The 15,549-nt window shown below is 36.8% G+C and overlaps 1 protein-coding gene across 8 annotated transcripts in view; it reads left to right on the forward strand.

The window, feature by feature from the left end:
- The window catches only part of LOC111150336 (lysine demethylase 6A), a 203,904-nt gene that overhangs the window by 124,777 nt on the left and 63,578 nt on the right, over positions 1-15,549 (forward strand). The window lies entirely within an intron of this gene.

Below are 15,549 nucleotides of genomic sequence, written 5' to 3' on the forward strand. Positions count from 1 at the left end.
TACGTAGTGAAACAGTACTTGCTGTATATTAGGAAGTTTCATTTGATATGTTTTGCCTCCAAACCTGAAGTATCTGCAGCCTTTAATGACTATATTTGAGATTTCTCTTAACTCTTGATGTAGAATGTCTAGTTTTCTTTGCAGAACATTCATAAATAGTTGTTATAATGCATTGTTTTAGTTTTACTTTTTCTTAAGATTAAAATATTCTTTCCATGTGTCACCATTTGAAAGGCATCGTAGAGTTACCTCTTGATCTCAGTCCTTTTATGGTTGCTGTACTTGAAAAAACCTTTTCAGTTTAATTTTAGAACATTTTGGTTTTGTGTATGGAAGATTTTGCTAAGTTGTGTGATAAAAGGTATAACACATAGACATTTATTCTTGGCAGTGGGATGGAAAATCAGTTATAAGTTGGTATGAGAGTAAAATATTAAGTAATCAGAGTTTACCCCAAATATAAATTTTATAACTACTTTTTGGGGAAAAATACTGTTATGTCTGTACATCTATTTTTGTAAGGTCTGTTTAGTTTCAGGGCTACCATGGGGTGCTTGAAAAAATTAATATCAGATTCCTGGACACTTCATCTGCTCGCCTTCCCCCCCAAAACACACATGAGCGTGTGCCCACTGAGTAAGACTTTATGCACACTCAGGTTTGGATACCCTACTAATCTAGGGGTTTTATCCACCTTGAGAAGATGCATGTGAGAATTTCATTACCTTGTGGATTGGAGTCTTCACCTGCCAGTGTTAATCCTAGCCTCTTGCCAACTGCTGATTTTTGCCAAATCAGCAAAGGCCCCAAGGTGAAAGCTGCTACAGAACTCCGCTCCCTCTCCAGAGTTGTTCTTTTCATGGAGACTTCGCTCCTTCTGTTCTCATTACTTCAGTGCTCTCTGCTGCCTTCAAAATGAGAAGTTCTGATTTTCTTTTTCCCCTAAAATTTTCTAGTTCTTAGTGAGATTACTGGTCTATTACTAGCTGAAGCAGAAGTTTTCTCACTTTTATTTTTCACTTTTTTATTTAGTTTTTTGAGGGGGGATAAAGAGGTGAGGGGAGGGTTCAAGGGGGAGAAAGAGAGAATCTGAAGCAGGCTCCAGGCCTAGCGTGGAGTTGGACATAAGGCTTGATTTCACGACCCTGAGATCATGATCTGAGCCAAAACCAAGAATTGGATGCTTAACTGACTGAGCCACCCAGGCGCCCCATTCTCACCTTTATTTATTTATTTGTTTGTTTGTTTATTTATTTTAAAGATTTTATTTATTTGACAGAGATCACAAGTAGGCAGAGAGGCAGGCAGAGAGAGAGAGAGAGGGGAGGAAGAAGCAGGCTCCCTGCTAAGCAGAGACCCTGATGCGGGGCTCAATCCCAGGACCCTGGGATTATGACCCGAGCCGAAGGCAGAGGCTTTAACCCACTGAGCCACCCAGGCGCCCCTTTATTTGTTTTTTAAAAGATTTTATTTATTTATTCATGAGAGAGAGAGATGCAGAGGCAGAGGGAGAAGCAGGCTCCCTGCAGAGGAGCAGGGAGCTTGAGGTGGGACTCTGTCCCAGGACCCTGGGATCATGACGTGAGTTGAAGGCAGATGCTTAACCAATTGATCCACCCAGGCGCCCTCTCACCTTTATTTGTTTATTCTTTTTTTAAGATTTTATTTATTTATTTGACAGACAGAGACCACAAGTAGGCAGAGAGGCAGGCAGAGAGAGGAGGAAGCCGGCTCCCCGCTGAGCAGAGAGCCCGATGCAGGAATCAATCCTAGGACCCTGGGATCATGACCTGAGCCGAAGGCAGAGGCTTTAACCCACTGAGCCACCCAGGCGCCCCTCACCTTTATTTTTAATGAGAGTTTTTGCTGGTCATGGAATTCTGTTTTATTATTTGATCACTTTGAAATTTATATTCCATTGTCTTCTGGCTTTCATTGTTTCTGATGAGAAGTTGTTGGTATTAATCTTTTAATCTTGTGAAGGTACTGTGGGGACAGGGCCCTCCCTCCATTGATTCGTTCATTTGGTAAATTTTAGTTCCTGTTAAGATTAAACAAAACAAAATGATGAGAACAAAATTTATGGCAAGCAGAGTATATAATTATTAGATGACAAAAGATGATACTGTAAGCATATGAAAAGATTAAAAAATCCCTATTTCAGTACTTACAACAAGGGTTTTCATTTTCAGGTAAAAATTTTAAGAAGAGCAAAAATGCCTCCCTCTCTACCTAGCTATAGAAAGTGACTTTCAGCTGTTTTATATGACTATATTTATGAATATAGAATTTTAAAATGTAAATTTAAGTAGTCATACATAGTGACTACTGCTAGGTAACCAAATAGTTCAGTGAAAGTTTCTTTATATAGAAAGTCTTCTGTTAATAAATGTAGAAATAATTTACTATCGCTTTATAAACCCTGAGGGCCCTGTCCCCCCATTACCTTCATAGGATTAAACAGGAAGACCATGATTAAGACAAAAGTGAGGGAATACTTTTTTAACAGGAGTGATTAAGGTAGGCCTCTCTGAATAAGAGTTACTTGGGCTGAGTCCTGAATGGAGAGAAGGAGCCAGTGATAAAAATCAGTTGGGCTTGATGGAGTGTAGTGCGTGTGTGTTGCTGGGTCATTCTAATAAAGAGGTGTTACCAACTATAGTGGCTTTGTGGTACTGAATTTATGTTTGAAAGACAAAAAGGAGGCCTATTGTAGAAATGGAAGTGTAGGGTATTTTTTTTGTTTGTTTCTTTAAAATTTTTTTGGTTAAATTTCATCATAAATCTGGGTTGGGTTATTTTATTTTTCAGCTTTATTGAAGTGTAATTGGCAAATAAAATTGTAAGATAAACTGCACAGTGTGATGATTTGATATACATACATATAGTGAAAGGATTTCTCCCATCAAGTTAATGAACACACCCGTCACCTCATATATCCCCTCTCCCCCTGAGATCCTACACATACATGATACCAAACACTGTTTGTCTTTCTCTGTCTGGCTTATTTCACTTAGCATAATGCCTTCCACGTTTGTCCATGTTGTTGCATATGACAGGATTTCCTTTTTTAAGGCTGAAATACTATTCCATTATATTTATATACTACATTTTCTTGATCTGTCTTTTTAAAGATTTTATTTATTTGAGAGAGAGGGAGTACAAGAAGGGGCAAGGCCATGGAGAAGGAGACTCCTCACTGAGCAGGGAGCTAGACGTGGGGTCCAGTCCGAGGACCCCAGGATCATGAACTGACCCAAAGGCAGACGCTTAACCAACTGAGCCACCCAGGCGCACTTTTCTTCATCCATCTTTTGAGAGATACTTAAACGTTGTTTCCATACCTTCACTATTGTCTGTAATGCTGCATTGCATATGGGAATACAGATATCTCTTTGAGATGTGGTTTTTGAGATCTGTTTTCAGATATGGTTTTGTTTCCTTTGAAAATATACAGACAAGTGGAATTGTTGGATGATACAGTACGTCTGTTTAGGTATGGATAATTTTAATGGGTTGCCATCTCCCCCACACCTGTTCTTACTAGATCTAAAAATCAGATTCTCAGGTTTCTGTGTATATTATCACACCATCTCTAAATAAAGTTAATTTTGTTCCTCCGTATAACGTCATCTGTCCAAGTAAATATATTAAGAATTATTTTTGGAAAGTTATATCAGTTATTTTTTAATGTTTTTATTTAAATTCCAGTTAGTCAGCATACAGTGTGATATTAGTTTCAGTGTACAATACAGTGATTCAACACTTCCCATTCATCACCCAGTGCCCATCACAACAGATGCACTCCTTAATCCCCATACCTGTTTAGCCTATTCCCTTGACCTCCCTTCTGGTGACTATCAGTTTGTTTTCTAAGGTTGTCTGTTTCTTGGTTTGCCTTTGCTCTTCTGTTTCTTAAATTCCACATATGAGTGAAATCATCTGGTGTTTGGCTTTTTCTGACTCACTTATTTCACTTAGCATAATACTCTCTAGCTCCATCCACATCATTGCAAATGGCAAGATTTCATTCTCTTTATGGCTGAATAATACTCCATTATATATATATGTATATATATATACACACATATATATACACCCACACATACCACGTCTGCTTCATTCATCAGTTGATGCACACTTGGGCTGTTTTGATAATTTGGCTATTATAGATAATGTTGCTATAAACACAGGGGGGCATGCATCCCTTTGAATTAGTATTATTCTTTGGGTCAGTACCCAGTAGTGCAATTACTAGATCATAGGGTAGTTCTATTTTTAACTTCCTGAGGAATTTCCATACTGTTTTCTAGTGTCTGCACCAGTTTGCATATCCGCCACCAGTACAAGAGGGTTCCCGTTTAACCACATCCTCAGCAATACCTGTTGTTTCTTGTGTTGCTGATTTTAGCCATTCTGACAGGTTTGAGGTGATATTGTGGTTTTGATTTGCATTTCCCTGATGATGAGTGATGCTGAGTATCTTTTCGTGTGTCTTTTGGCTACTTACATGTCTTCATTGGAAAAGTGTCTATTCGTGTCTTCTGCCCATTTTTTAATTGGATTATTTGTGTTTAGGGTGGCTATGGTATAAGATCTTTGTATAGTTTGCATATTAACCCTTTACCACATATGTCCTTGCAAATATCTTCTCCCATTCTGTAGGTTGCCTTATAGTTTTGATGATTGTTTCCTTTGTTGTGCAGAGCTTTTTGTTTTGCTGCAGTCCCAATAGTTCATTTTTGCTTTTGTTTCCCTTGTGTCAGGAGACCTATCTAGAAAAAAGTTGCAATGGCTGATGTCAAAGAAATTACTGCCTGTGCTTTCTTCAAGGACTTTTATGGTTTCAGATCTCACTTTTAGGTCTTTAATCCACTTTGAGTTTATTTTTGTGTATGATGAAAGAAAATGGTCCTAGTTCCTTCTTTTTTGCATGTTGTTCAGTTTTCCCAGTTCCATTTGTTGAAGAGACTGTCTTTTTCCCAGTGGCTATTCTTTCCTGCTTTGTTGAAGATTAATTGGCCATGTAACTGCAAGTCCATTTCTGGGTTTTCTGTTCTGTTCTATTGATCTGTGTGTCTGTTTTTGTGCCAGTACTATAGTGTTTTGATTATTGCAGCTTTGTAATATATCTTGAAGTCTATAATTGTGATGCCTCCAGCTTTTCTTTTTTTTTTTTTAAAGCTGTGGTTTTTTTTTTTTTTTTGATTTTTTTTATTTATTTGATAGAGAGAGAGAGATCACAAGCAGGCAGAGAGGCAGGCAGAGAGAAAGGGGGGGCAGGCCCCCTGCTGAGCAGAGAGCCCCATGTGGGGCTCCATCCCAGGACCCTGAGATCATGACCTGAGCCGAAGGCAGAGGCTTAACCCACTGAGCCACCCAGGCGCCCCAGCTTTTCTTTTTCAAGGTTGCTCTGGTTATTCAGGGTCTTCTGTGGTTCCATGCAAATGTTAGGATTGTCTGTTCTAGCTCTGTGAAAAATGCTGCTGGCGTTTTGATAGGGATTGCTTTAATTGTGTGGATTGCTTTGGGTGGTATAGGCATTTTAACAATTTTTGTTCTTCCAGTACATGAGCATGGAATGTCTTTCCATTTCTTTGTGTCATCTTCAGTTTCATTCATTGCTGTTTTATAGTTTTCTTAATACAGGTCTTTCACTTCTTTGGTTAGGTTTATAGCTAGGTATCTTGCTTTTGGTGCAGTCGTAAGTGGGATTGATTCCTTAATTTCTCTTTCTGCTGCTTCGTTGTTCAAACGATTTGTTTGCTGTATAGAAATGAAACAGATTTCTGTACATTGATTTTATATCCTATAACTTTGCTGAATTTGTTTATCAATTCTGGCAGTTTTTTTGTGGATTCTTTCAGGTTTCCTGTATATCAGGTAATCTGCAAATAGCGAACGTTTGACTTCTTCCTTGCCTGTTGGGATACCTTTGTTTTTGTTGTCTGGTTCCTGTGAGTAGGACTTCCAGTCTGTGTTGAATGAAAGTGGTGAGAGCAGACATACCTGTCTTATTCCTAATTATAGAAATAAAGCTCTCAGTTTTTCCCCATTTAGTATGATGTTAAGTGTGGGGTTTTTTTTTTTTTATATATGGCCTTTGTTATGTTGAGGTATTCCTCTAAACCTGCTTTTTAGAGTTGTTGTTTTTTTTTTAATCATGAGTGGATGTTGTGCTTTTATCAAATGCTTTTTCTGTGTCTTTTGAAGTGATCCTGTAGTTCTTCCGTTTTCTCTTGTTAGTTGATATTATCACGTTGATTGATTTGCAAATACTGAACCACCCTTCCAACCCAGGAATAAATCCCACTTGATCTTGATGAATGATTTTTTTTTAATGTATTATTGAATTTGGTTTGCTAGTGTTTTGTTGAGGATTTTTGCATCTGTTTTCATCAGAAATATTGGCCTATATTTCTCTTTTGTGTGTGTCTTTATCTGATTTTGGTATCTGGGTAATGCTGCCCTCATAGAATGAATGTGGAAGATTTCCTTCCTTTTCTTTTCTTTTTTTTGGGGTGGGGGATTGTTTGAGGAGAATAGGTATTAACTCTTTAAATGTTTGGTAGAATTCACCTATGAAGCCATCTGGTTCTGGACTTTTGCTTTTTGGGAGTTTTTTGATTATTTATTCTGTTTCTTTGCCGGTTATCAGTCTGTTTTTTCTGTTCCTGTTTTTAGTTTTGGTAATTTATGTTTCCAGGAATTTATCCATTTCTTCTAGGTTGTCCAGTTTGTTGGCATATAGTTTTTCATCATAATAGTCTTGAAATTGTATTTCTGTGGTGTTGGTTGTTATTTTACCTGCCTCATTTGTGTTTTTATTTGGGTCCTTTTTCTTTTCTTTTTGATAAGTCTGAGTAGAGGTGTATTAATTTTATCTATTTTTTTTTTCCAAGAACCAGCTCCTCGTTTCATTGATTTGTTGTGTTTTTCATTTCTATATCATTTATTTTTGCTCTAATCTTTATTATTTCCTTCCATCTGCTGGCTTTAGACTTCATTTGTGGTTCTTTTTGTAGGTCCTTTAGGTATAAGGTTAGGTTGTTTGAGACTTCTTGCTTCATGAAGTAGGTCTGTATTGTTGTATACTTCCCTCTTTTGCTGCATTCCAAGGGTTTTGGACCTTTGTGTTTTATTTTCATTTGCTTCCATTTTTTTTTTATTCTTTTGATTTCCTGGTTGACCCATCTGTTATTTAGTATCGGGTTATTTAACCTCCGTATATTGGTGGCCTTTGCAGATTTTTCCCCGTGATTGACTTCTAGTTTGATAGTGTTAGGGTCCGAGAAAAGGCATGGTATGATTTTGATCTTCTTGATTTTGTTGAGTCCTGTTTTGTGGTGTAATATGTGATCTATTCTGGAAAATGTCCCATGTGCACTTGAAAAGAATGTGTATTCTGCTGTTTTAGGATGGAAGGTTTGGGATGTATCTGTTAAATCCATCTTGTACCATGGTTTCCTTTTTGTTTTTCTCTTCAGTTGATCTGGTCATTGATATAAGTGTGGTGTTAAGTCCCCTACTATTATCGTATTATTATGGATTAGTTCCTTTCTGTTTATTATTGTGTTATGTATTTGGGTACTCCCATGTTGGGTGCATAAATATTTATAATTTATTTTCTTTTTGGATTGTCCCCTTTATTATTATAAAGTGTCTCTCTTTGCCTCTCATTACAGTCTTTGTTTTAAAGTCTAGTTTATTTGATATAAGTATTGCTAGGCAGGATTTCTTTTGACAACCATTTGCGTGATAAATGTTTTTCCATCCCCTCACTTTCAGTCTACCTGTGTCTTTAGGTCTAAAACCAGTTTCTTCTAGGCAGCATATAGACAGATCTTGTTTTTTTAATCCATTCTGTTACTGTTTGTCTTTTGATTGGGCCGTTTATTCCATTTTCATTCAAAGTAATTATTGATGTGTGTTTATTGCCAGTTTATTACTTGTGTTGTGGTTGTTACTGGAGATTTTCTCTGATCCTTATGATTCTTTCATGGTTTTCTGGTTTTCTTTAGTGATTTAGTGACTTATTTGGATTTCCTTCTCTTAGTTCTTTGCATATCTATTATTCTTTGATTTGTAGTTACCGCTGGGTTTGTATATGACATCATTTGCTTATAGTAGTGTCTGTTAACTTGATGGCTGTTTAAGTTTGAACCTGTTCTCCCCATGTTTTAGGTATATGTTGTTATTTTATATCCTTTTATTTTATGTGTTCCTTGACTGATTTTTTTTTTTTAACAGAAATACTCATTTTTACTGCTTTTGTGTTTCCTACTTTCATACTGTCACTTTTGGTTTTTCTTTTCCATTCACAGAGTCCCCATTTAGTATTTTTTGCTGGGCTGGCTTAGTGGTCACAAACTCTTTAGTTTTTGTTTGTCTGTGAAACTCTTTATCTCTCCTTCTATTCTGAATGTTAGCCTTGCTAGATAGAGTATTCTTGACTGCACATTTTTCCTACTCAGTGCTTTGAATATATCCTGCCAGTCCTTTCTGGCTTGAAGAGTTTTCTGCTGAAAAATGAGCTGATAGCCTTATGGGTTTTCTGTTATAAGTAACTGTCTTCTTTTGTCTTGCTGCTTTTAAATTTTTTTCCTTATTACTACACTTTGCCAGTTTAGTTATATTTTTTGGTGTGGGTCTGCTTTTGTTGACTTTAATGGGACTTATCTGTGCTTCCTGGATCTGGATAGCTGTTTCCTTCCCCAGGTAAGGTGAAGTTTTCAACTATTATTTCTTCATATAAGTTTTCTGCCCTCTTTTCTCTCTCTCTGCGACTCCTGTAATACAAATGTTACTGTGTTTGATGGAGTCACTGAGTTCCTTAAGTCTATTCTCATTTTGTATAATTCTTCTTTTTCTCTTTTGTTCAGCTTCATTGCTTTCCTTTACTTTGTTTTTTCGGACATTAATTCATTCCTTTGTGTCTTCCAGCCTGCTGTTCATTGCATCAAGCATGTTTCTAATCTCACTTATTGTACTCTACATCTTCGATTCTTTTGTAACTCCTTTATTTATGTGGTAGGGGTCTCACTGATGTCTTCCATTCTTTCTCAAGTTCAGGTGAGTATCTTTATGATCACTGATTTAAGGTCTCCACCAGTTCTGTTACTTATATTTGTTTTGCCTACATCTCTGGCCATGCATGTCCTTATCTTGTTCTTTCATTTGGGATAAATTGCTGTCTTATTTTGTCTAAGTCCGTGCCACCTTCTTTGTATTAGAAAAGCCAGTTATGTCTCCTGCACCTGAAAGTAATGGCCTGAAGAGGTCATGTAGTGCCCCAGAGTTTCGTGCTTCAGGGAATGTCTCTGGTGTGTGCTACAGGCACTGTGCTGTTGTGTTCTGGCTGCTCTAAACTTCAGGCCAGTTATCTGCAGAGATTCTTTTTGCCAATCCTGGGCAGTTGTGGTCCCTGGCCAGAACTAGTTGTGCTCCGGTTTGCTTGTGAAATGAGACCTGTCATCACCTCCACTGGAACTGAGACCCTACAGAGCTTTCTTGTCAGGACCTGTGGTGTGGGGAGGGGTTTGTGTTGGTCTTTTGGGGGGAGGGGTCCATGGTGCTGGGACTGAGGTAAGCGTGACTGAGAAGGGACAGTTCCACCAGAATGGGGGTGGGGCAGGGTGGGGCTGAGTGTTAAGTTATTTAGGCAGCCAATACCTGAATTGCGCTGGTTCCTGCTGGTAGTGGCTCTGTTCTTTTGCTGAGTGGTAGGGGAGTAAAATGGTGCCAGCCAGATGCCTTGTTTCCAGAGAGGTCTCTCCCCAGAATGCTGCCTCTCATGGGCATGCTCTGAGAAGAACAGAATCTCCCCGTTGTGTGCCCCAGGCACTCTTCAGATCATTGTTTCCGTGCTGTATGTCTCTGGGTTGTTTGCCTACCTTTTCTCCAAGAGCAGCCTCAATAACCTCTGGACTCTCCCAGAGCCCAGTCCAGTGCAGTCCACTGATACTTTAAACTCTGGGTTTAAGCCCCTCAGTTGCAAGATACCATGAAATTCAGCTCCTCTCATTTTCTAAGCCAGTGGCATTGGGGAAATTTTTCCTTATGCATTCCCGTGTGCCCCTTTCACTCTCTAACCCTTCTTCCTGACCACAGCTCTGCCCACTCTTCAGCAGCCACTATCTGTTTCTCCCTTAAACCACATCTTCACATTTTTCTGCCTTCAGTGTTACCTTGTCTGTACCTTTAGTTGTGGTGTTTTTTTCTGCCAGTCTTCAGGTTGATATCTGGGGCATTTAAGATGATTTGATAGTTATGTATTTGTGTTCATGGGAGGAGGTGAGCCAAGGGTCCTCCTACTTTGCGGCCATCTTTGAGGGAAGTCCTCTGTCAGTTATTTAATTTACCTCTCCCATTTAATTAGCTGAGACTCTAGAACCACTTTTTTGTAATAGTAGTAGTAGTAGTAGTAGTAGTAGTAGTAGTAGTAGTAGTAATTGGCCCTTTCCTTAAATTTAATGAAATAACTTGAACAGTTTGCCATCTGAATTCTTAATTAGCCTTTAAAGATGAAAGATACAGAATTTTCCCTTTTAATTTTTTATTAAAGCATTACTTATTTTTTAATAGATAACCCAAAATGAAAGTGCTTGAAAGAATATACAGTGAAGTACCCTCCTCATTCCTTTTCTGTAACAGCGTATTCTCCTCCCCAGACTTTTTCTCTCCCCTCCCCATTTCATATCTTTCCAGAGAAATCCATGTATGTATAAGCAAATCCATTTATGTGTTTGCATGTATATTCATTTTTCTTAATTTTATTGAAACATTAGCCAATTATGTGTATTCTCACTTGACCTTACATAAATTGTTTAAGTTAGTATTATATTTTGGAAATCATTCCATATCCGTGCATGTAGAGCTGTATTACGTCTCTTTGCATAAATGCACTGTAACTAATTTAATTATTTTTCCCTTGAAGGATAGTTAAAATAATGTCATGAATAACACTGTTTATAAGAATCATTAGTTTCATTTTGAACCTTCCCTTCTAACTGTCCAGCATTAGTTTATTACCAAAACACTGTAGATTGATTTCACTTATGTGCATTATAGAAATCCAAAAATTCTGAAGAAAGAGAAGTTCCAGTTGATATTTAAAGATGCAGTAAGTATGCCATGAATATGTAGGGTCAAGAATGATTCAATGCAAGGAAATCTGTTACTAAAACAAAAATCAGTGTAAGGAAGACTTTTTTTTTTTTTTTTAAGAAATTAATAATGTGAAAAGGAAGCAAAACAGTAGACCTAATTAATAGGTCAAAACCTTAGTTGTCTGAAAAAAATTAAGAATAGATAATCTACTAGGTAACTTGATCAAGGGAATAAAAGAGAAAGCACACAAAATAAGGTAACCATGAAAACAGAAGAAATTAGAGCTATAATACGAGACTACTAAACAGACCTCTGTGAAAATGAATTAAAAATTTAATGACATGGACTATCCCAGGGAAATACAGATTAGCAAAATTGACCTCATTAGAAAATTATAAAAAGTCAGTTTCTATAAAAGAAATAGGGAAAATTAAGTAATGCCCTACAGAAAGCACCATGGCCAGATGGTTTTACAGGGGAATTCTACCAAGCCTTTAAAGACCTAATAATTCTAATACTTTATACATGTTCCAGAGCTATGGAAATGAAACACTTCTCTCTCTCTTCCTTCCTTTCTCTTTATAAAAGGGGGGAAGTTGTTAGCAGCTTTTAATCTGACTTGAGAGACATTTGTGTTTGGTAATAGAGTCCTTTCTGCACTTGATGGTTCTGTAGCTTATTTCAAAAATGTAAAGGAAACAAAATCCCTGATTCTAAAAACTAACTACAAACCACAGTGCTTTCGTATCTTCTTTTTTTTTTAAGTTGTAAAATATATGTGACATAAATTTTACTATTTAGCCATTTTTTAGTTTATTGTGTCATTAAGTACATTCACATTGTGGAACCATCACTACCATTCATCTCCATAGTTTTTTCATCATCCCAGACTGAACCCATTAAACAATAAGTTCTCATTCCTCCTTCCACCCAGCCCCTGGCAATCAATTATTCTACATTCTGTCTCTGTGAATTTAACTATCTCATGTAAATGGAATCATATTGTCTTTTTGTACCTGGCATATTTCATTTAGCATATTATCTTTAGGTTTGTACATGTTGTAGCATGTATGAGAACTTAACTCTTCTTTAAGGCTTAATAATATTTCATTGTTGTATGTACACACTACATTTTGTTTATCCATTCATCTATTGGTGGACACTTGTGTGGCTTCCACCTTTTGGCTATTGATAATACAGCTATGAACATGAGTGTGCAAATATCTGTTTGAATCCCTGCTTTTAATTCCTTTTGATGTGTAACTAGAAGTGAAATTACTGGATTTTTATGATAATTCTACGTTTAATTTTTTGAGGAACCATAATACTGTTTTTCCCCATTTCTCCGTTTGAAGCAAGTATACCTGATAAAAATAGTACAAAAGGGAAGCAATATATGGGCCAATATCAGTAATAAATATTGGTGTAAAAGTACTAAGTAGAAATTTAGCAAACAAAATTATTACCTCATTGAGTCAGTTTGAGGGGATGGGGTTTCTAATCAACAAATCGGATACAAGTTTAGAAACCAATTATAATAATGAAATATAAGATACAGAATAAATGTATCTGTTTTAGCTCATACTGAAATGAATAATTCTGTATTAATTATAAATGCTTTAAGAAAACGAATATAAATGAATTTATATTGCATATTTATATTTGAATTTATTTATATTCATTTATAAATGAATTATGATAGTACAAATTGTGACTATAAATGGCAAATAAATGGAAGAAAGGGGACACTTTTTTTACTTATGGAGAATTTCAGTCAATGAATGAGGAAAGATGACTATCTCTCACGAGGTGGTACTTAACTAATTTCCAAGGGACATTCTTCAAAGTAACTAGCCAGTACTTTTTATGTGTCGAGGTGCTGAAAATTAAAAACAGAGGATCTGTCCCAGATTGGAGGAGAATAAGGAGACATGCAACCTGAACATAGTATGGGATCTTGGATTATCTCTTGGACAGTTCGTGAAATTGGAATAAATTATGTAGGTTAATAGTGTTGTATCAATGTTAATTCTGTCAGTCTTTTCATGTATTTTGAAGCTCTTTTATTGTTACTGTTACATCCTGATGCTCTGTATCATTATGAAATATTTTTTTTTTATCCCTGGTAATAATCTTTGCCTTGAAGCCTACTTAATCTGATCTGAATCTGGTCACTTCAGCTTTCTAATGCTTTGTTGTTTGCATGGTATCGTTTTCATCCTTTTATTTCAACCTTCTTGTGTGTTTATATGTAACGCGCATCTCTTACGGTATATTTTTGGGTCTTTTCTAAATCTTTTCTGGACATCTTTTTTGTTTGGAATGTCTAGTCCGTTATATTTAACTTGGCCGTCATTCTTGTTGTATCCTTTGTATTTTGTTGTTTTTCTCTGGCGCTTTTCAAAGGTCTCTTTCCATTTGGTTTTTAAGAATTTGTCTATGAAGTGCCCAGGGATTGTTTCTTTCTTTCTTTTTTTAGATTTTATTTATTTGACAGAGAGAGAAAAAAATCACAAGTAGGCAGACAGGCAGGCAGAGAGAGAGGGAGAAGCAGGCTCCCCGCTGAGCAGAGAGCCCGACGCGGGGCTCGATCCCAGGACCCTGAGATCATGTCTGAGCTGAAGGCAGAGGCTTAACACACTGAGCCACCCTGTTTCTTTCTTTATACTTATACTACTTGTGGTTTTCTTAGTCTTTTAGACATGGGATTTGATATTTTTCATCAGTCTGGAAGGTCTTAGCCATCATATTATATCTTTTCTGCTCCATTCTTTTCCCCTTCTTGGATTCCGGTTACATGTATGGTAGACTGTTATTGCCTCATTTATCTTTGGATGGCTTTTATTTTTAAGTCTCCAATCTGCTATTCAGTTTCTGTTCTATCCAGTGATTTTTTGAATTTCAGATGTTTTTCAGTTTTTAGAAACCATTTTTTAGAAAATTTTTTATTATAATTACCAGAATTAAATTAAAATTACCAGAATTTTATTTCTATTTATTTTTTATTCAGTTTTTAGATTTTTTTTTGTTTCTTTCCATGCTTTAATTTCTTACCCATTCACTCATTAAGATTATATTTTTCTTATTGTCCATGAATTGTTAAAGTGGCTGCCTTAAAATTATTTACAGATTTCATCATCTAATTTCATAGTTGATTTTCATTAATTCCCTTTTCTTTTGAATGTGTGTAAAATCTTCCTGATTCTTTATAAATCTGGTAATTTTATCCTGGGGCTGTCATGAATAATACATTTTGGAGTGACTTTGTTTTATTTTTCTGAAGATTGATGTTTTTGTTTTATATTAGCCAGTTAATTTTGATCATGGCACACTAAATGTGGTCACCCCTGTAGCTGATGGGCTGAAATCTCTGTTTAGTTCTTTTAGGCTGCTGGACATCTGCCATGTTCATGCATAGTTCAGCAGTCAATAAGAGATTTAGGCAGAGTTTAACCGCAGAATTTAGAGTTCTTTTTCGTTCATTCTCTCCTTCCTGAGATTTCTCCCCTCACGTCCATCTCTTGTCATAGCTTCAAAGTGCGTCCTCTGATTCTTCAGACTACTGAGATTCCTCATTTCTTTTGAGTTCTAGCCAACCAGGCACCAGTTAAGTCCTGCTCTCAGGTGAAAATCCGAGTAAAAGGGGGGCTACTCATCCACTGCCATAACCTTTTCTTAAGGGTTAATGTCTCTGGTTTTATGTGATACTGGTTTCTCTCTAGGCTTTCTGATAGTTGGCTTATATTTTATCCAGAGCTGAAAACTGCCTGTGGAACAGCTTCTCCAACATTACCAGAGGCAAAACTTAAAAACACCTTTAAAGATAAACTCATGTTGCTTTTTGTATGCCATATGTAATTCCTGCATATTGTTCTAGTGTAAGCATCCATCATATTTTATGTTTTCACTGCCTGGTGACATAGACCTAGGTTGACTCCAGTTCCTGATACTACCAACAGTACCATTTAGAGCATTACCTGTGGAAATGTTTCTTTTGTATGTATGTCCCAAGAGTGAGCTTGCTGGATTGTAGTGTGTTTGCATACCTAATTTCATGAATCAGTCCCCTTCCAGCAGGGCATGAGTGTTTTCCTTTGCTCACATCCCCAAAAGACTTGGATTACCCAACTTACTTATGTTTGCCAATCTGATGAGTAGGTGATAGTATTTCGTTTAAACTTGCATTTTCTGATTTCTGGAGTTACACGCTTGTTCACATGTTTCTCACCTTTATGTATTGGTTTTTGTGTTCATTGCCTATTTTTCCACTTTGTGTTTTGTTTTTTTTTTTTTTTTAAGATTTTATTTATTTGACAGACAGGATCACAAGTAGGCAGATAGGCAGGCAGAGAGAGAGAGAGGAGGAAGCAGGCTCCCTGCAGAGCAGAGAGCCCGATGTGGGGCTCAATCCCAGGACCCTGGGATCATGACCTGAGCCGT

This window comes from Enhydra lutris, unplaced genomic scaffold (assembly GCF_002288905.1).
Source record: "Enhydra lutris kenyoni isolate GAN:26980312 unplaced genomic scaffold, ASM228890v2 scaffoldscaffold23, whole genome shotgun sequence".
Lineage (NCBI taxonomy): Eukaryota > Metazoa > Chordata > Mammalia > Carnivora > Mustelidae > Enhydra > Enhydra lutris.